General features: G+C 29.5%; 1 protein-coding gene and 1 long non-coding RNA gene across 4 annotated transcripts in view; one reads left to right on the top strand and one right to left on the bottom strand.

Annotated features, from left to right (window-relative positions):
• The window catches only part of LOC129979982 (uncharacterized), a 67,465-nt gene extending 50,155 nt beyond the window's left edge, over positions 1 to 17,310 (bottom strand). Inside the window, exon 1 of one of the 3 annotated variants that reach the window (XM_056090762.1) lies at positions 17,144 to 17,310. The gene's annotated coding sequence lies outside the window, so the exon portion shown is untranslated. Of the gene's footprint in view, positions 1 to 6,479; positions 6,502 to 8,878; positions 9,261 to 17,143 lie in introns of those variants that run through there. The other 2 variants (XM_056090764.1, XM_056090766.1) reach the window with 2 other exon arrangements.
• Positions 17,311 to 17,478: 168 nt separating this feature from the next.
• The window catches only part of LOC129980049 (uncharacterized), a 96,096-nt gene continuing 92,946 nt past the window's right edge, over positions 17,479 to 20,628 (top strand). Inside the window, exon 1 of the long non-coding RNA XR_008785234.1 lies at positions 17,479 to 17,737. This is a non-coding gene — a long non-coding RNA (uncharacterized LOC129980049). The remainder of the gene's footprint in view (positions 17,738 to 20,628) is intronic.

The following is a 20,628-nucleotide window of genomic DNA, read 5'->3' as shown; positions in this document are numbered from 1 at the left end:
CTTCTAATTAAATGATAATTAATAATTTTTATATACTGATGAAAACGATTTAAAATGAAGTATTAGAAATTAAAAAAAAACATAAGGTAAATTCATGTCTTCTTTTCTTTTAACGGAGATTAAAAAAATTCCTTTTTTAAAAATGATAACACATCGCGATATCACAGGGCGTAGAGACTTCACAGAGTTGGCACAGTTCCATTGCATTAGAGATGAAAAGTAGTTCAAGAGGTTCAGTGGACAGTGTGACCTCAGAGGAAGAATTATTTTATTGATGAATGAATGAACTAATACTTCCACTTTTTATTTTACGATTACGATATTAATTCCAAAAAGGAAGTTCTTATGCACATTTGCTTTAATTCATTCCAGAATCACTGGGAAAAGTTCTACATGAGAAAGAGAAAAATAATAATAATAAAAAAGAAAAAAGAGTTCTAAATTCCAAACAACAAAGATGAAAATGAAATAGCAGTACAATAGGCCTTGGCATTAAATCAATATCTGTCAAAATTAAACCATCGGATATGATTCTAATAACGCTAAAAACAATATTCATTGTATTCAAATTGATAAATTTTTTCCAAGATGGATGATTTCATTGTCTCCTAACAGAAAAGAACGTGTCCCCAAAAGAGTTTCTCGGATAAGGATCCCTATCCACCATATACCTATCACAACACGAAATAAACTTCTGCACAAGCGAAACAAATACCAGGAGGAAAAAATTTCAAGCTAGGGCAATGCGTTCATTTCCTATGCTGGGCATGCTTTCTGCGGGAAAACAGGCTCCGCTATTCGATGCACGTTTCACGTGACGTCATTTAGTACACAATCCGGTTAGTTATAGCAGCCTGCGGTTATGGTTCCGGACCAGTAGAGTTGGAAAACAAGACATATTTTTTTACTACCAATAACTGCTATCAGAGAAGCTGGAAATTTAAGCGCGTAGTACGGCTCTGATTTATGCGGGCCTGCCTCATCCCCCGAGGTTAAGCGGAATTAACGTAACTAAAACTAACCCGTTTGGTCGAGGTATTGCAGAATACATGAAATTATTACGATATATTGCAATCTGATGAAAGTCCCATTAAAATTCGCAGTAAAATCTTTCCTCTGCTGAAATAGATAGTTGATTGGTCCGTTTGTCAAGTTGGGTTTACGCAATCTTCACATTGCTTCTTTAAGTGCGCGGTAATGGCGATTTCAATATCAATATGTAAAAGAGGGATAAGATGTTTAGAAAAGTGATTTACGTAATTAGTAGTTAATTTTGAAATTTTAACAAGAAATTAAAATTAAAAAAATACTATGGGGCACTGAATTTTGCGATGTCTTATCAAAGTTATATATAACATTAATACAACATGTCAAAGGTTAAACAGTCGGACAGTAACTATAAAATTAACGAAACGCTTTTTAGAATTTGCCACATCTTCAAAATCTACAAACAGATTTTGCTGCTATTTGAAAATAGAAACTCTAAACGAAGAGATAATGGTACAAAATAAAATATTCGATAGCTCAATCACAAAGCTATATCGATTAAAACCTTCAGCAATCTTAAATTAAAATATTTTGCATATAAAAAGAATAGAAAAAAAATTTCATTTATGCTTTGAATGATTTCATAGAAACTAGTAAAACATGTAATGCATATAATGATGTAACATTATACTTTCAATAAGCTGGGCCTTTTTCTGAATCACAGTATAAGGAACCTGTTTTAAAAGAACTATTCGCGAGTAGAAGATTGCAACAGGGACATAATAAGAAATGTACATAATTTCAAAAACTTCTCACCCTGTGTTGACAGATGAAGAAATGTAAAACGTATTAAATTTTAGATAATTAAGCAATAACATCTGGACACTTTTTTTTCAATAAAGTCTCTTCTAGGTTATATATATATATTTTTTTTATTCTATTAAATAAGAATACAATTAGTTGCAAATTTTGTAAAAGTTATGTCCTTAAAAAACCCATCTCCCCTCGAAAAAAAAAAAAAAAGGGAAACAAATCAAATACAATTGCAGCTGGAGAGTAATTATATTTGTGAAATGAGGTTCGCGAATATTCAAACATCATGCATCAACAGCAGAACGAACGAAAAAAAAAAAAAAAAAAAAAAAAAAAAAAAGAAGTTCGACACTGCAATTAAGTCATGATTACCAACTGAATGGGATCATTTCGTTGAAAATAGTATTTCTTCAGAAAGATATTTACTTCTCAGAAAATATAATGTAATCTATCTACTGTTGCCTTAAAGAAAATAATACATAGTGTATTTAAAATTATCTTAATCTTGCGCATAATGGCTAGTTAAAAGAAGATCGTATAGATAGATTTATTATTTTTCTTTAACTTAAAATTTAAAAGATTTTTATTCCATTCAATGTCAAAAAGGGCTGCAGGCGATTTCTACAATTATGTTTATTACATACATGTATATCAGGTATATTACCATATTAAATAAGAAAGTATATAAAAAATGAAAATGACTTTAATTGAAAATTTGAGCAAGCAAGATCACATACATCACAGTGAAAAAATTGCGCATTGGTGTTTCTTTAAATCTTTATTTATTTATTTTTTTGAGAAATTTTGCTTACAATAAATTTATTCTAGAGTAATTTTCTCTAAAAAGAATGAAACCACATTTAATAATATATATGTGGAAATAAACAGCTATATTCTACCGAAAGATGTTTAATTAGAGTAGCCTGTTTCATAGAATTTGATGTAAAAATGAAATACTTTTGTCGTAACAAAAAATTCCCCGAGTTTTATTTTCAAATTATTGTGAAACTAGAAGCTAGGTAATAATAAAGAAGTTTTTTTATATGTAAAATAATGTTGGTAATACAACCTAGCACAATTCGATGCCAGACAAACACCAGACAGTGAAGCAAGGTCACTTAAGTGTGATTAACATTCTAACAATCTGTTAGATCTTTAAATATGAAAAAAAAAAAAAAAAAAAAAAAAAAAAAGCTAATGTCACTCTATTAGTTCGCGTTACAGTGCGAGCAGTTAAAAATCAAAAAACGGTAAGAAATCGATATTATTTATGCCTGAAAAGCCGTCAACTCGTCTAAAATAAAGGTGCGCTTTTCTTCAAAACGGACAAACGGAACATTTTAATTTTCATCTATAGACAAAGCAAATTCTAAATGCATTATTTACGTAAAATATATAATATTAAACGAATTCAACTTTTTTGATTAAATATATTATATTATGCTTCTAATAACAAGCACATCAGATAGCTGCGATTGAAAATACTTTTTTTCATTCCGCAAAGTTCATCAATTTTTTGAGAGGTGAAATTACTTTTTTATGATCATATCACATAAATTTTGTAATTGAATCTGCGCAAGTGCGGTTACGAATTCCCCCTCCCCCTCTTTGTGACGTAAGTCAGCATTAGTGGTGGAGCCAGGAACCGATCGATCGATTATGTTTTCTTCGGAATTGGAGATTACTTTACTTGGGAATCCTAACAAGATTTAGAAATACATGTTAATGCAGCTACAGGACTTCGATATATTACACGAAAGAGTAATGAAATAAAATACATATATCAAAAGTATTTCACTTTATTAAGTTATGAGAATTATAATACCTCTATTATTTGCAGGCAAATAAAATTTCTCACCCCCCTCCTCGATAATCGAATAGCAAATAGAGATTAATTATGAATTATTCAACTTATTGACAGTTCTTACATCATTTTAAGAGCAGCGTGCTCATTGGCAAATTTTTGTATTTTGCAGTCGCCGTTTTAATAAGATGGCATTCGTCCCATATTTCAATGCATTTTTAACACGCTAAAAATTAATATTTTTTAAAAAAACTTATTACTTTGTAGATATGTATATGCTTTGATTTAACTAATTGACTCCAAGCTATGCGTCATCCCGTCTGTACACAAATGTTTGAATTTAATAATATTCTAATTATTAAGTAAATGTAATGAAACGCAGGAATCTGACCAATAATGATAAAATGTCAATGTTACCCTAGTATTTTATCAACCATAAAAGGTGCATTTTTTTATAATCATATTTATTTGACGATCAGGAAAATAGTTTTAAAATCAAACTATTTGCGATCCTCTCTTATCTAATCTACCACTGAACATATTCAGTTCAGTAAAAGGCAAATAACATTGCCACAATTCATTGAATTATAATTGTAAAAGAAAATTTCCATTCACAGAAATGGTTCTAAAGGTTGGGAAATAAGATTTGTAATTTTAATTCCGTTAAATTTATTCCACAGGTTGTTGGCGTTAGTCATTACCCCCCCCCTCTACCAAATTCATCTATTTAGTCGTCTAGCAATTCAAACAAAGACAAAGAATTAAGTACTTTATTCCAAATTAAAACTCTAGTTTTAAAGGAAAATATTATCTTCACATAAACAAGAGCTTCCAGTTGAAAGAGGAGAGGGTGAAAAAAAAAAAGATTTTGCCGGTAACGAACAAGAGGAGAGAACCCACAGAGCAGACGGTAGTCAGTGGCAAAAACAAGAGGCCGCTTTTTCCAACGCAGGGGGGACACCACCATTCGGAAAAAAAAAAGTTTGGAAAATGTAAACGGTAATTAGCAGCCTCAAAAAATAATTAAAACACTGCAGTGCAAGTGGTTATTTTGTTACTTTGTACAAGTTTTCTTCACGTACAAAGGGGTAAAACTTTTTTTTAAAGGTTTTGTCTTCCTTAAAAGTTCATTCGCTTATTTTTTGAGCTCTGATCTTTAACATATTTAGAAGGAATAAATGTAACAAAAAATGATCACAGCAGAGGAATTATATATACAATGTAGTATTGAGGAAAAAATTAAAAAAAAAACAACAAACAAACTAGTTTTTATATATCAACATCTATTTCTAAAAAAGGCGGTTTACATAATTTACCTATTATGTCTAGAAAAACAAAAAAGCATTAATAAAACTAGATTGAAAAATAAATGTCGGAAAAGTCATTATTATTAATACTGGCACATTATATAATATAATCATCATTAATTGAAAAAATTAGCACAACGAACATTTTCTTCCCACAATAGATTATCGTCCCCTTTCGATGAATAAAACAATGATTAAAAGGAACAGAATTCATAATCTTTAAAAAAGACTTATAGTATAAATCACACTTTGGTGTCATGTTAACATTTTGATATTTGAACTTTTTTAGGTTGTATATGGATAGAATTTGTGCGCATAACTTAACCTGGGTTGGATTGAAATTTAAATACGCCTAACCTAAATTCTGTCCCTAAATCAGATCGAATTTTAGCACATGAACAGAAAATAAATATGCCAAAAGTTTGTTGAATTAAATAAAAGCCTAACTTAATCGATTAAAAGAATCTAACCAAAAAATTATAATAATAAACGCCTATACGATTAATAACTCCCAAAACATTAATATAAACCTTATTCGTTACTTTAAAATAGTTTTATAACACATATACACCTCAAAAATTCAGATGACTAACATTTAAAACGGATTCTTTAAAACTCCGTCTTTATTTTTATTTATATAATTTTGTAATATTAACGCTTTATTTTGAAGTAGTACTATGGCTCTTTTGTAACGGACTTTCTTTATTTTGAGTCGTGGTCAAACGATACCTGAGCCACCATTCCCTTCCCAAATTTCTACTCTGTACGAAAAGGAAGACGTTTGCTTTTTAAAATCAACTTTAATGTGAATCAGTTTAAAAGAATCAACATAAAAGGGATCTTTGACTTTATCAGATTTTGAATCTAGAACCTCCCAGCCTCGAAACTAAAATGAGTCTATAATTCTTTAGCCCTTTAAGCGCAAATATACGGGGTTCATACCCCGGTGAAATTCAAAAATCCAGGAAAATTATGAATCCCAACAAATTAATCGGTCATTTATATACAAAGAGAGCAAGGTTATTTCAGATAATAACTAAAAAGCAACTAAATAATGCACTTTGCATTTCGAAATTCTTCAATTCTACTAATACGAAGAATATTTCTGAATAAACGAAAAAAAAAAAATGATATTCTAGATTATAGCTTTCCCATGCTGTGATACCGCTATAATGCACCGTTTGCATTTTTCTTTAAAACTTTAGAAAAATTTTTCTAAATCAATAGAGCAATTCAGAAGTAAAAACAAGCAATTAATTTTTTAAGCATAAAAGAATCGCCATTCCTTCTTTTCGACGAATATATAATTACAAGATTTTAACAACACTTTCTCAAATTTTTGCACTTAATGAGTACTTTAGATGGAGTGAGTACACTGATGTTATTCAAAAACAAAAGCAAACCAAATGGAGAGATTTTGGACAAAGCTTTGAGGTTAGTAAGGTTAGTAGGCAACTGGCCCCTCTAATATCGCAAAGCTCGCCGCAGTTCGAAAGAAGAAAACAATGGTAGGCCGCCCAAGTTATGGAGCCTATTATAAGTACACCACGAACAATCATTGTTCTTACCCCTATCGTCGCTGATCATCTGCGCCCGGACACAGAGAAATATCGTCGGTCAGGCAAGGTATCACGCTACATAAATAAGAAGAAAAAGGTATCTGTCACTCTTCCTGTTTCTACGCATTGAAATGGGCTCGATACTTTTCCTCGTTACGTCATTTCCGGCTTTCGCAATTAGAATTAAGCAAAGAATGAGACAACGCGCGTGAGATAAATTTTTAATGAGGGTAAAAATGTCCCGATGGGGTGGGTACCTGAATGCGAACAAATCGTGCTACCCGGGAGTTGATACAATCGTAACTATAATAGCAATAATCCTTGCGCTTTATGCCAATTGCGCACGCAACCTTTGTAACAACCTGCAGATATTTTTAAGGATCATCAGGCGATTCTTCTATCACACCTTGCTATCTTCTGTGAGTGATAACGGATTGGAATACTTAAGGGTTGCGTCCCACTTTGTTTTTAAATTAGATTCTGAGGATTGATCGTCGGAGATGAAATCGTGTGGTTTCCCTGTTTCACCTTCGGGGAGAAAAACAGCTTTTTACATCTTGTACAGGTAAGCTTAAAGGAAGGGAAATCTATAGCATTATATGTTCACTACTTCTATTAGGGAAAATAGTCACAAATGAGATAGCAAAACAATATAGCATATTTCCAAGATATGTTTTCGCAACTGTTTGGTTACTTTAAGATATGAAGCGCTGTTCCACTCTTTGCTTCGATTGTTTCAGTTTCATAAATTCTATCAAATCGCTAAAAACAAAGGGCGAGATAATAAGCGATAGAACAATTAAAACTGATGTCAGTAATTCCCAGATAATTCAATCCATTCAAAAGATTTTATAAATCCCAATGTTTTCAGACTACGGCAAACAAACAAGCTAATATTACATAACACGTAAGTAATATTTATTCGAAGAGTTAGTCATGACTTAGATTAATACCAAATATGCATGATATTTGTTAAAACATCTAATGCGTAACGTGCTATCACATATTATTATCCTTTTAGTTTTGTAATATTTTCTTCGCATCATTCGTTCAAGTCTTCATGGATTGTGATTAATATGCGGTCCTAGTTAAGGCAAATTATGAGATATTTATAAACCGTTTTTTTAATGATGATGAGTCTTTTTATTAAACGAGATACATTTTTAATAAATAGATGAACTTATATTCATATTTCGACACATTTTTAACTTAATCAACATTTTAAGAATTTACAAAATTATTTTTTATTTCACAGACTCCGTGAAAATGTTCCGTCTCCTTACTTTTCAGTAATAATTTTCTATTGGAACGAATTCAAGTTTATGCACGCTATTATAACAAAATATAATGAAACATATTGGGAATTGACCAATTACATATGATAAATATTAATATTAGCCTAATATTTATAATTCATTACTGCTCCTCTTCAATCTTGTGGAAGCTGTCGTAGGCAGCTGCCAAGTTTGCCCCCAAGCCTGAAATCCGCCACTGATTGAACATTTTTGGGTGAAATCAGATTGCAAACATTGATTTTCTTTATTTGTGTTCTCAAAAATTATTATAGATACATAATAATAATAATAATAAACGATGTTTGACTTTTGAGTTATTAATCAGAATTTTAATTAAAAAATAGAATGGAGAAGGAAAAAAAACGGAATGGAATAACTGGAATGAAATCATGTATATGTTTGCTGATTCATAGAAAACATGCTTCGTATATATCATGATACGAATGAAAAACTCAAATTTAATTTTTAATATTCACAACATTATAAAAGATAATTTAATGAAATTATGTCAACAACGTTGGTTTGAGCCGATCGTCCTTGGTAATGCAATGGAATTACGTCAATGCTATAATTGATTTCGAACTTTTACGAAAAAAGTTTTTAATTATTAAAAAAACAAGTTAAATACAAGCTCTATATTTTATTCACCACATCTGAATAATATACCAATAATGAATTAAGAACTGAAAAATTTATCCTTTTAACTTAATTATTTGCAATAAAAACGATAACTAAAAACTGGAGAGCAGATGATCAAACATAGGAACAGCTTTGTAAAATTAATTCTTAAAATTAATAACCATTTATCAATACAATAACGAAATAAATGCGCAAATAACGTCTCTAGGCAATAAAATAATACAAAATAAATGAAATTTATCTAAGCTTCATCTGGATATTTCCACAAAACTCATAATTAAACTACAAATATAAAATAAGTTCATATCACTAATAAATTAATTGTCTAATTAATATGAGCCTGCATAAATGTTCAAATTAATTCTTAAAATGAAAATTGAAATGGCAAATTAACGATCAATTATTTGAATTTCATACAAAAAAAATTTAATATAAAAAAATAAAACTTTTTAAAAAAATCGAAAATTAGCTTACCTGAAATTAACATTCCCAAATGTGTACAACTATACATATCCATTAAAACACGAGTCTTCCTTTCAAAACAAACACGACTTTGGAGTCGAAGACCAGCTCCGGATGACAGAGTCTTACCGAATACCGCGTAATAACTTAATCCTCCAGCCTATTACCGAAACAAAGCGACCTTATGAGTCACGGCGAGTCCGTCATTTCTTAAGAAAAGCGCAAAATTCCCTCTCGGAGGCGCAACTCGTTAACTTCATTAAAACCCCGAATGATTTAAATTGAGTCCGGCATCCAACCTGCGCAGAGAAGACTCAGTGGTCTACGGCAGAGAGGCCAGAATTGATCGGAGCGGCGGGTGAGTCAGCATCAGAGCCCACGCGGAAGACGCGGTCAACCTGGCTTTACCACTCGATTGCATCACTGCCTTCGGAAAAACAAGAGGAGGGGATGGAGGACAGGCTGCTGGCTTCGGCCACAAGGAGGGCTCGCCTTGTACTGCCTGCCTCGTAAGAGTCATCTTTATTAATAAATTGTATCTTCTTGACTCGATGACGTGGTGGATTTTGGGGTGGTGATGATAGTTAGCAGAGACTGTTAAGTGACTTTGCCGTTTTGCACGTCAAATTAGTTAATGACCAGAAGTCATAATGGGAGATGAAATATCCCGAATAATTATCGATTATTTGTTGATAAAAATCATATTATTAAAAAAAACTAGATTCATTTGAATAGATTGTTAGAGAAGGTTCGCATCATTGCATATACAAATACATATCTAATACACAAATAATAATCGTCATCGTCTATGCGCTCAGGTCATGACTATATACACATTAAAAGTATTTAATGATAACATACGTAATGATAACATAAAAGTATTTAATGATAACAACCATAAAATCTTGGAAATTATTTTTGATTTTTTTTAAGCATGAATGATCAATAACATTTTTTCAATCAGTTAATAAACTTATTAAGCATATAAACTAAAATGTTATAAACATACATTTGTTTATTTTCTTATTTTCGGGACACTATCAATTACGCTAAATCAAATTACTTCATGAAGCAACAATATTAAAAGAGCATAGTAAATTGCTACATCCAGGTTCTCCAATTAGTATAATATTGAAGAACGATGTATCGTCAACACTGTACAGTTTTGTACAAAAAAATGTTTAAAAATAATACCGGATTCGTCTTTCTCTATTACATTGCTTATAAACACAAGATGCAATTATTCGAACTCAATACGTAACAAAAATATTTAATGCGGTTTTAATTCATATCAGTCTGACATCAGGATTTAATCTTCGAAATACAATTGATGCCATTGTGATGAGACGATTTCTTTGAGATTAAATGAGAAATTATATGAACTCTATCCTCATATTAGTCTTGTTCGTTACTACATTTACAGAAACTGAAAAAGAAAAATATCGGTAAATAATCTTTATATTAAAAAAGTATTGTGTCGTATTCTATGTAAAAGCTTTATCTCGTAAGAATGATGGGCATGTTTGTGTAACCATATTCATAGAATTTAAATCTTGCATTAATATCTATATTTGACATTTTTCACTTCTTAGGGACGTATATACATATGCGACTACTGTTTCCGTATTTACTATATTAACATTTAAAGAAAAACAACATATTCTCAAATACAGATTAAAAGATCTCGCACTTTTGAAAAAATATGTAAAACTTCTTGAATAGTGGAATTATACAAATATCAAAAAGACAATGTCTTTTAAAAACAAAATCAAAAAACATCGTCTTCTTAATCAAAGAGACGTGTCTTTTAAAAATACAGGATCCATACGCAGCTACTTTTTCATGATGATATCTTAAGTAATTCGAAAAATCTCAAAATACTTTTCAATGGCTGTATATTATAAAAAAAGAAAACGCTTTTAAATCACAAAACATAATTGAGGAAAAGTAAAACTTTCTTAATTTTGTGCGTCGACCAAGCACAATAATTATTAAAATAGCAAGATACTGGGTTTATTCCATCCAACTTAAAAACTGGAATATTACGAAATGCCACAAAAGACATCCCAGAGAAGGAACTGCTGAAAGAAATAATAAAAGAAAAAAACTGTGTTTGTTGATATATTAGGTGCAGACCACCCAGTATAAATAGAAGAAGATGAGAAGAACTCAGTAAAAAGTGGGAGAAAGAGAGGAAAAAAAGAAAAAAATCATACTTGAGACATTGAAACGTAATTTATTGATTAAAATTATGCTGTTTGGGAAGTTCCGGGGAGATATTTCTACAACTGTCGTTTGTTTCACAGACACAATTATTCAGCGAGCTTGTAACAGCTGATATTGAATTTGACTCACAAATGGAATTTTGATTTAGTTAATCATGTTTTATAATAGAAAAATAAATAATAAAAGTAAAAAAATAAATTGATTTCATGAGAATTTATTATTATTATTTTAAATTTCAAGTCAGTCATAAAAGACCAAATTAAGAGTTAAGTAACACTATAATCTCTGACTGAATACCAGCTAACTATACAAATTTGAAAGCAAAGAAGATTAAATACTCTTAAAGCGCTTCGATATACAGAATATTATATACATATAAGCTGAATATTGTATGTATGAATTGTATTGTACAATTAATGTATAATAAATAATTGTGTTTGAATACAAAATTTTAGTCTAATATTTATATAAAAGTTTGATTTTAAATAAATAATTATAAACGAAAGAATAAAGATACTTTAATATATTACTATTAGTCTATTATTATTTACAATTTTGTCTTTAAGTAATTACTTTCTATGAAATGCTTTTTAATCAGCGTTGCTGAATGGCAGTTAAAGACAAAAGGTTATTTTCAATGAACATCGTCAAGATACATAGCTTTTAAAATATTACTTAAAAGTGGCTATAAAACAACTATCATTTCCTTTTAGAATTAGAAATAGACGAATTAAAATATTGGCTAGCATTGTCACAAAATAGTAATGTAAATTTCTACAACTAAAAGATACTTTCAATGTGACAAATTTTGTAATAACAAGAAGGAAAGAAGAAAATAATAATTAATCTAAATGATGACAAATAGTAACACAATTTTTATTTTATTTGAAAGAAATATATAAAAAAAATTATAGAAAAACAAGTACATTCATTGATATTTATTAAAACCGAAACAAAGCTGTGATTCGCGAATAAATCTGAAACAAGTATTAAATATTTTGTAAAGTAGCAAACGAGAATTTTTTTTTTATTTTTTCATCGATATCTGCAAATATTTAAATAAAACTAAAAGGAAAGTAAAAAAAAAAAAAAAAAAAAAAAAAAAACAGATGACGATTAGTTATATTTTGCACATATGAACAAATTAAATAAATAATGACAACAACGATTCTTTGCCAACGAAGCAAGTTTGTAATAAATAAAAATATTACGCGGTTCCATTTCTCACAGCATTTAGACTCTAAATGTAGCATTAAGTACTGGCTACTAAGTTTTAATTCATGCTACATTCATAATTTATGAATAAACCCAAAGATGAAATTACAGCACATCTTACGCATATTTTCAACGCCATTTATGTGACTCTAATGTCATGCGGAATACTCACAGAATCGATCATTAATTCAAAAATTCCTGATATACCTCTCAGAAGCATTTGAATTATACGGGAAGCAAAAAAATTTGGAAGGGAGGGGGAAGGAAGCGCATTCTAAATGGGTCGACCTAAGCAAAAGGGTGCACAACTCCCTCCCTCTCCCTCCTTTTAGAAGGTACCTGTCACACAGAAATGCCAGCTGAACGATGACAGGGCTCTTTAGAAAAAAAGAACCCTTTGTCCCACCACAGTGGAGAACAGCGTCAGTATGTCGGCCCTCCTGACAATACCCAAGGTGGTTGGTTCTTTTAACATTTAGGAAGAAAGAAGTATCCTAAAGCTGAGAAATGTGGAACTAATTTTCTGAAGCTCCGTTTGAAAACCTGTTTTGGGTGCTCAGCTTAGTTCGTTAATAATCTTTCTTTCCCACAGCTGCCTCTACAATTTTTATTAAAAGTTTCACATAAGAGTTGCTACTGATTTTTTAGAGATTTATTCATTCCAGAGTTCATTCGACTTTCATAAAATATCACAATAAAAATCTTGATAAAAAGACGAGAAAAAATTCAATATTGAATCTTTCCCAAGCCGAATGGCGCATTAAAAAAATCAATCGCTTTATTATTACTATTACTTTTAAGACCATAAGAGACTTGGTCTACGATCTTTTTGTGTCTGGATTTGTTTTCCTCTGCACAATCAAAAACATACTGCTCAAATATTACAAACTGAATATTTCAGATTAGAAGAGTAGTAGTTTTCTCTGATTCCTGATGACTCAAGAAAATTGAATTATTTGTCTGTTCAAATGCAACAACCAAACATCGTTCCATTCACTGCATGTCAATCGCGGTATTCCACAATACTTCGCAAAAGTGAAACTCTGAGCTATGCATTCCATTCAAAATCAATACAATGGAAATACCACGTGCGTTTGCAATAAGCCGAAACACAGTCATAGGGGTTATTTATCAGTTCTAGAAAGCCATTTCCAGCCAGCACTTATCAGTCAACGTGACAGTCCATTTACCCAGCCAATAGGGCGCCGTTCAACAAATAAGGAAATGCATGATTGAAAATTTACAGAACCAGCATGTCAATAGCGATAGTCCACTCTATCTTTTAAGAAAGCTCTTCTTAAAGGCTAAATTCACAGACATAAAAAAAAAAATGTTCTGAAGATTAATTTTTGAATTATCTTTCAAATCTGCCCATCTGTTCGTAAACCTGATGCAGGAAATGGCAATAATTTAAAAACAAATTATACATAACCCGCAGGCATAGTTTGATTATTTCCTCACAAACCAATAATTTCTAGCATTAGAATGACTGTCACATGCTAACGATTTCGTAAATACATTCCCGTAATGAAAGCTAATAAAGCGTTTGGAAAAATAGTACATTTTTCAGAGTAAGGAAATATAACTTGCATCATATTAAGATCGATTTTCTCCAGGAAGAGAGTAACAACTTATAACTAGAAACTTCAGTTGCTTCTCCTTCGTTAAAGGATTATTTTAAAAATATATTATGGTCAATCTTTTACATACATAAAGAGATGTTTTAGAATTAATTAAAGCAGACTGAATCCTTTTTTCTAAATATTATTTGCTCTTTTACACTTTACGTTAAACTATAACTCGCAGTATATTAAAATTAGAAAGTGCTAAACATTCTTCCTTACAGTCGATAATTAAATTTCATCGAGAGTTTTATGAATTTATCATATTTTAAGATTGACAACATACATTAAAATAAATACATTTGTCTCTTTTTTTTATTTAGTCAATTATCCTTTTTCTTATATTACTTCGAGAAGTATACAGAAAAGTTTAGTTTGCAATTATAAAAAAACTGTCTCGTGGATTTAAAATAAATTTTTCATTAATCTAGATATGTAGCTGTGCTTGTTTTAAACTTTCAACATACTCCATTTAAAAGTAAGTTCAAATTACATTACTTAATACTTCCATGTTTGAGAAACACGCAGCTCCATTTCTTATAAGAGACTAAAAAAAATTTTTTAACGACATTCACAAAAAATTATATCTCCACACAGGGAAAGTGAAAATTCAAGATAGTGATAAACTGTAGGAAATTTTTTTAAAAATTAAACAAATATATACGAAAGAAAGAAAAAGGAATTAATTATAAAAAAAAGAAACGAAAAGATCCTAATTTTTATAAATATTTATTTTGGAACAATCTAAAAAGGACAAATAAATGTAGGAAACTTGTGAACAATTTTAATCATCTACTATTTCTATACAAAGATCTAGAATTCATTAATATTACAGTAATTATGCTGATTAAAATGGTAAACTATAGAATCTGAATTTTTCCCAAGAAAGAACAAACGTATTTCTTTGCAATAGTTAAAAATTTTCACACAAAATATTTTAAAATCAGTACATACGAGTAAGAAATCACACGATTGTAGAAAAAAAAAAAATGTGTTTAACGCTCTAAGCCTTAACTAGCATTAATTTCCAAGGGAGAGAGAGAGAACAAAATAAATAAAAAATTTACTAAACTATAAAATAGTATAATAAAAATGTAACAAACTTAAACTGCAAACGCAAAACAATTGTATTATTAAGCATAAATAAACATAACAGTAGAGTATAAAATGTATCGCAAACGAATACAAAAACTATGTTTAAAAAATATTTACGTTAAAATGTAACACGTGAAAATGAAAAAGACGATACATAGAAAAGAGGTGCGAAAGAGACATTGTTTTGATTTCCTAAGCTAAACAATGATTTGAATATCTCCCCCTTCCACTGAACTTAATTGCATTTGTATATAAAACACAGCGAATAATAATAAAAAAAAAGTTTCGCTATATGAGCGTGGGGGTAAAGCTGCAAGCGCGGACACTTTAGAGCAATGAGACATTAAAAAAAATAAGACGGGGAGGGAGGTGAAAACGAGTTCGAGTTGGTGTAGTTCTCAACGGTAGAGCAAGTCGAGATGATGCCAGGGGCTTCCGAAGTGATGCCGGTATCAAATTGGGAGGTTGCCGTACTTAAACGGAGGTCACTGACATAGGTTACAAAGATAAAGAAATTTTTTTCAGATTTAAGATTATTTATCTGCCTTTTATTTATTTGTTAAAATAGAAGCTTAAAGAGGAAGGGGGAAGACATGTGCATGGCAATGTTAAAATTATTATTTTAACATTAAGACATATATTTCTTAAAAGTTAACTATGCTAAAATATTCAAATTCGAATTCTTTGGAACAAATGCTAATTGTGATTTTTTTTTTTTACTTGCGAATCTTTGTAATGCTTAATTTTTATTTTTAAAATTAATCATGACAAATATAATTCATAAAGTAATTATTGAAAAATTAAAAAAAAAATTTAATGAGAAAATTTATATTTAAAATAATTTTTATTGAAATATTTACCTTGATTCAAATATACAGACTCATAAGATTTATTTCTAACAAAGCATGTCTAAAAGAGCAGAAATATTGTTGCAGTAAAGAAGTATAAGAGTTTTTGGAAATCAAACACAGTATTAAAAATTTTCCTGGTATCTGGTAAATGATTAAAGAAAATGAAAGCACCAAACTTCTATTTTAACTTCCGAGTTGGGATGGGCGCTCGGGAACGGTATGCGCCCGAGAAAGGGGGAAAATTCCTCTCTTCCCCAGGCGGGTAGGAACGACGATAGTTCTTGGTCAACAAGTGTGTGGGGGAGATCGTTTGGAATAAGTTTGTAATATTCGCTCCGAAACGTGGGTTATAATGCATGCATGTTTCCTCTATAAATCTACATATTTTATTTAAATCACATGTTTTTTAGAAAATATTTTATTAATTCCAGAAGCAAGTTTAAGTTGATTTAATTAGGATATAAAGCAGAATAATGTTTCAAAAGAATATTTCATGCATTTATTAAAAATTGAAAAATTGACTTTTCGTTGCTGACGTTGAACTTTTTCGTATTTTGATATAATAACTATTTATAAATAAATCTGTTATTTGACAACTTTTTCATGGATATCGAAGATAGCCTGATCAATTATTTTTCTTTATATCAAATATTTCTATTTTAAAATCTATTAAAACATGTATATATAAATAATGTGCGTATTTTTCTTTTGATCTTAAGTTTAACAAACATTTTGAAATTGAAGTTCAGGAATGCTCTTTGTATTTACTGAATGTACTTTTATTAGTCTGAAGTATAAATTTAATTCTTCCTTCTATGTTTCAATTTAATTCATCTTTCGTAAAACATTTACATTTTTAATTATAAATTTCTCTTTAAATGATTTATAAACAAACAATAACATAAAACATAAGAAATTTAAAAATTAATTTCTTTGTTTCTTATAAATTTATTATTGGTTATTTTAGAATTATTTTTTATAGATGATGCCTGGTGAAACATAAGGGTCTTATTTTTGAAGTCCAAATTTATTTGGTATCTCTGCCAAAAATTATAAATTTTTTAAAGAATGCTTTAAATTTTCTACATTTTTTAAATCTTATTTAATATGTATTGCCTTTAAACCATTATTAGACCACACCATCTCAAAATACGTTCCTTAATAATGTCATAATATGAAATATTGATGACATCGTAATTTGGAAAAGAAATTTAATTAAGAATATTGTTTTTTCGCAAGAGAGGAAATTTATGAAGAGAATTACTAACCTGTTAGAAATTAAAAATCAAATGATCCTAAATGAACGTGAGGAAAAAATAAAGGTATTCCTTATGTAGTCCATAACGGGAATCCACGGGACATATATACACACACACACAAAACTCCCTACATCCGAATCCCAACTACTCGACTGTGGGGCGGCATGCGAAATACAAGTGCAAAGGGGGTCAAAATTCGGAAGAAGGAGGGGGAAAACAGAACACTTCAGAATCCTCCCGCCGTCTCTGATTGGACGACTGCGGCCAGCCCCTGCGAGCGATTTCACCCGATCCGGTTCTTGGCCGCGTGCCAAATTACTGATTTCGAGTCTTCGCTTTCTCTTGTCACGAGGCATACAATTGCCCTTTTAAAGAATTGTGTCTAAAAATGAATTATTCTTCCGTCCAACTAAAAAAGGGTTATGATCGTGTCCATCCGACAGAAGATCATAGGTGTCATATTAGACTCGAACCTGATCTCTTGGACACCCCAGTGTGGAACTCGTATGGATGACTTGTTTATATGCGTGATCATTGTGGCGTCTCTCTAGAGGAAAATGCCTGGCCGCCGCCATTTTGGGAAAAGCGTTGCTTCATGCTAATGTGAGTAATGTTATGTCTTTTCTGCTATTTACATGTCAAACGTGCTCTGTGGTATCGATCTCTCATCGGAAATACGATGCCGCTTACTGTTGCGGCCTCTGAGAGATTGCATCGTAACTCTGTTATTTAAATTGTTGTTGAAAAAAAAGTTCGAAACTCGAGGTCATTCGCGGGGGGGTCCGCCCATTCTTTCCTATGGTTCCGCCCGAACTAGGTTTTATAACGCCCTAGGCCTGATGAAAACGGATACAGGCCCCATACTTAACTAATCACAAGATAGTGTAATTTAACTTTCCCGAGCGGAACGTATGGCCATCCCGAAAGAATTCCACCCCTGACATGTTCATACTAGGATCCATTATTTACATATCATAATTCACTTTTATTTTTGTAGCAACTCTCCCATGTAATATTAAATATGTTCTCAATTTTTTTCTATATAATCTGATATAATATTCATTATATGATTTTATGACATCTTTGTTAAATTTTTTTGAAACATTTAATGGAACTGAAAATTATCTCTCTGTATAAACATACATCCTTCTATTGTATGTCTTGAATAATTTTAATTTGTCATTGCAACTAACTTATTTTATTTTTGAATGACTAATAACTGTAATATTTTCAATGATAGCTTCAGTAAAATTACGTATAATTGAATAAATATTGAATTATTAATTTACTCTGGAAGAAACAAATAAAAAGTCATAAGACATTCAATATAAGATATTCGAATGTTTTAAATTTTATACAGGAAATGCATTTATAAAAAGGTTTATCAGCTGACTTACTTCTAGAAAATTAGCAATATTAACAATAATGCGTTGCTGCCGATTGTGTAAAAAAAGTGCAATTTAAATGTATTAAATGTTTAATTTGTATAAAAATACAATGTCAAAAAAACTTGTTAGTCAAAGATATTCTTAAACTTAGTATTTTTAAGATGATAAATATCTACATTTCTTGAAACATCAACATATATTTTTTAAATAATTCATTCATTTAACTTTAAATAAATTTTAGTTATGAATAATTTATTAATTGATAGCTATATATATAATACTAGCAAAACGTATCGAGCTATTCTTGAAAAGAAGTGTTTGAAATATGTTCTCTGTAATACTTTGTTTGCTAAAAGTATATAATTATTGAAAATAGTTTAGTATTATTCTTTAATATTCATTTATATTTTGCCTTTTGTTAAACATTCTGTTTTCATTAAAGATATTATAGTTATTATATTTTATATAAATTCTATATGTCTAAATAAATTTGATCCAATATGAATTTTTGTTAACTCAGTTTTTCTATCATAGCCAGCTAGTTTCATTTGTACTATATATAAAAGACATATTCTTATGAATTGGTTACTACTGATATTCAATAATTAAAATAAAGAATTAAATTAAGTAACTTGAATATTTTTAATTAGTAACAAAAGCAAATATTGATATTTACTTTTGAAAAAATAAGCTATAGTTGATATGAAATGTATCATTGAATTCTGTGTTATAAAATAATCTCTTTATATGTTATTTGTACTGGATGATATATTCGTATTAGCATTTAGCCACCAACTGTATCAAACATTAAGACATTTAAGTTAAAGATCCAGGAAAACTTAATCAAAAAATTATTTGTATAATATTTAACATTATTTATCAAGTAATGGTACCATTAAGTGGATATCAGTTTTCTAATCGTTAATTGAATCTAAACAACAGACATACAGCATTATGAGTATCTCTTTTAAAAGAAACTCATTGTTACATTTAAAATTTTTTATTTTTAATCTATGAGTTTAAAAGAGTTCAATCTCTGGTTCATTATATTCCTTAGTAATAGTAATTACAAATGAATATAAAGTAATTACTAAGTTATAAGTTGTTGCTAAGTTTTTTTTATCTGTTTGGAATTATAGCATTGATATCAATATATTATAAAATTGATATCAATATACTATGGAATTTTTAGACATTATGCACTCATTTTTGCATTTCATCAAGAGATGTGAAAATTATTTTAATATAAGTGCTAATTTTTTTTTCTTATCATTAAGTTTATAGAAAATGGTAACAATTAAAATAACAGATATTTATATTAAAAAAAACATGCTTATATCCAATAACTTTTATGTGGCAAATGAAATAACTATTCATTAATTACTACTTGATATTTTTTAAGCTATTAAAGACTATTAGCTATTAAGCTAAAGTTATGTCCACTAATTTGCTATAAATATAAAGTATTGTTTTAATTATTTTAAGTAAATTGTAAAAACAAGATGATCCTATAAAATTTTATGAATAACTGTTTTAAGTTCACCCCAGATAAATTATTTTTATATTACTAGTGTAAAATCTGTAATGCATGGTGCCATATCCAGTTAACATGAACATTCTGAAGCATTATTATTAGATCAATAATTTAAATTATATAGAATTTCTGAGATATTTATTATTTTGTTATCCTTTGAAAATAAAATTACTGTTTTACAATGTGTTCCACCCAGAATTTAAATAACCTGCAGGTTTAACTGGGAAAATATTTTAAAATAGCAAAATTAATGGATATAAAAATTCAACACAGTATTTATTTCAACTTGAAAGGAGATGGGAATGACCGAAATGTAGATTATATAATTATTGATATGTTTGTAAATTACTTAAATTAATTTACTTTAATACAAAATGTTTCAAAAAATATTTTTTTTAAATAAAGGTTTTTCACTGTAAAATATGTGCATTTCCAAAACTATTGGCATATAGAAAATAGTAATGCACTAACTGGGTAATATAAATATACCATTTGAATTCGTCAAAAAGTAATAATAAAATATTAATATATAATATAATGTTTTAATAATTTTAAAAATATTTTTATGTTAC

This window comes from Argiope bruennichi, chromosome 1 (genome assembly GCF_947563725.1).
Source record: "Argiope bruennichi chromosome 1, qqArgBrue1.1, whole genome shotgun sequence".
NCBI classification, from domain to species: Eukaryota; Metazoa; Arthropoda; class Arachnida; order Araneae; family Araneidae; genus Argiope; species Argiope bruennichi.
The sequence above is the reverse complement of the archived record's forward strand: the minus strand, read 5'-3'. Positions and strand labels throughout refer to the sequence as shown.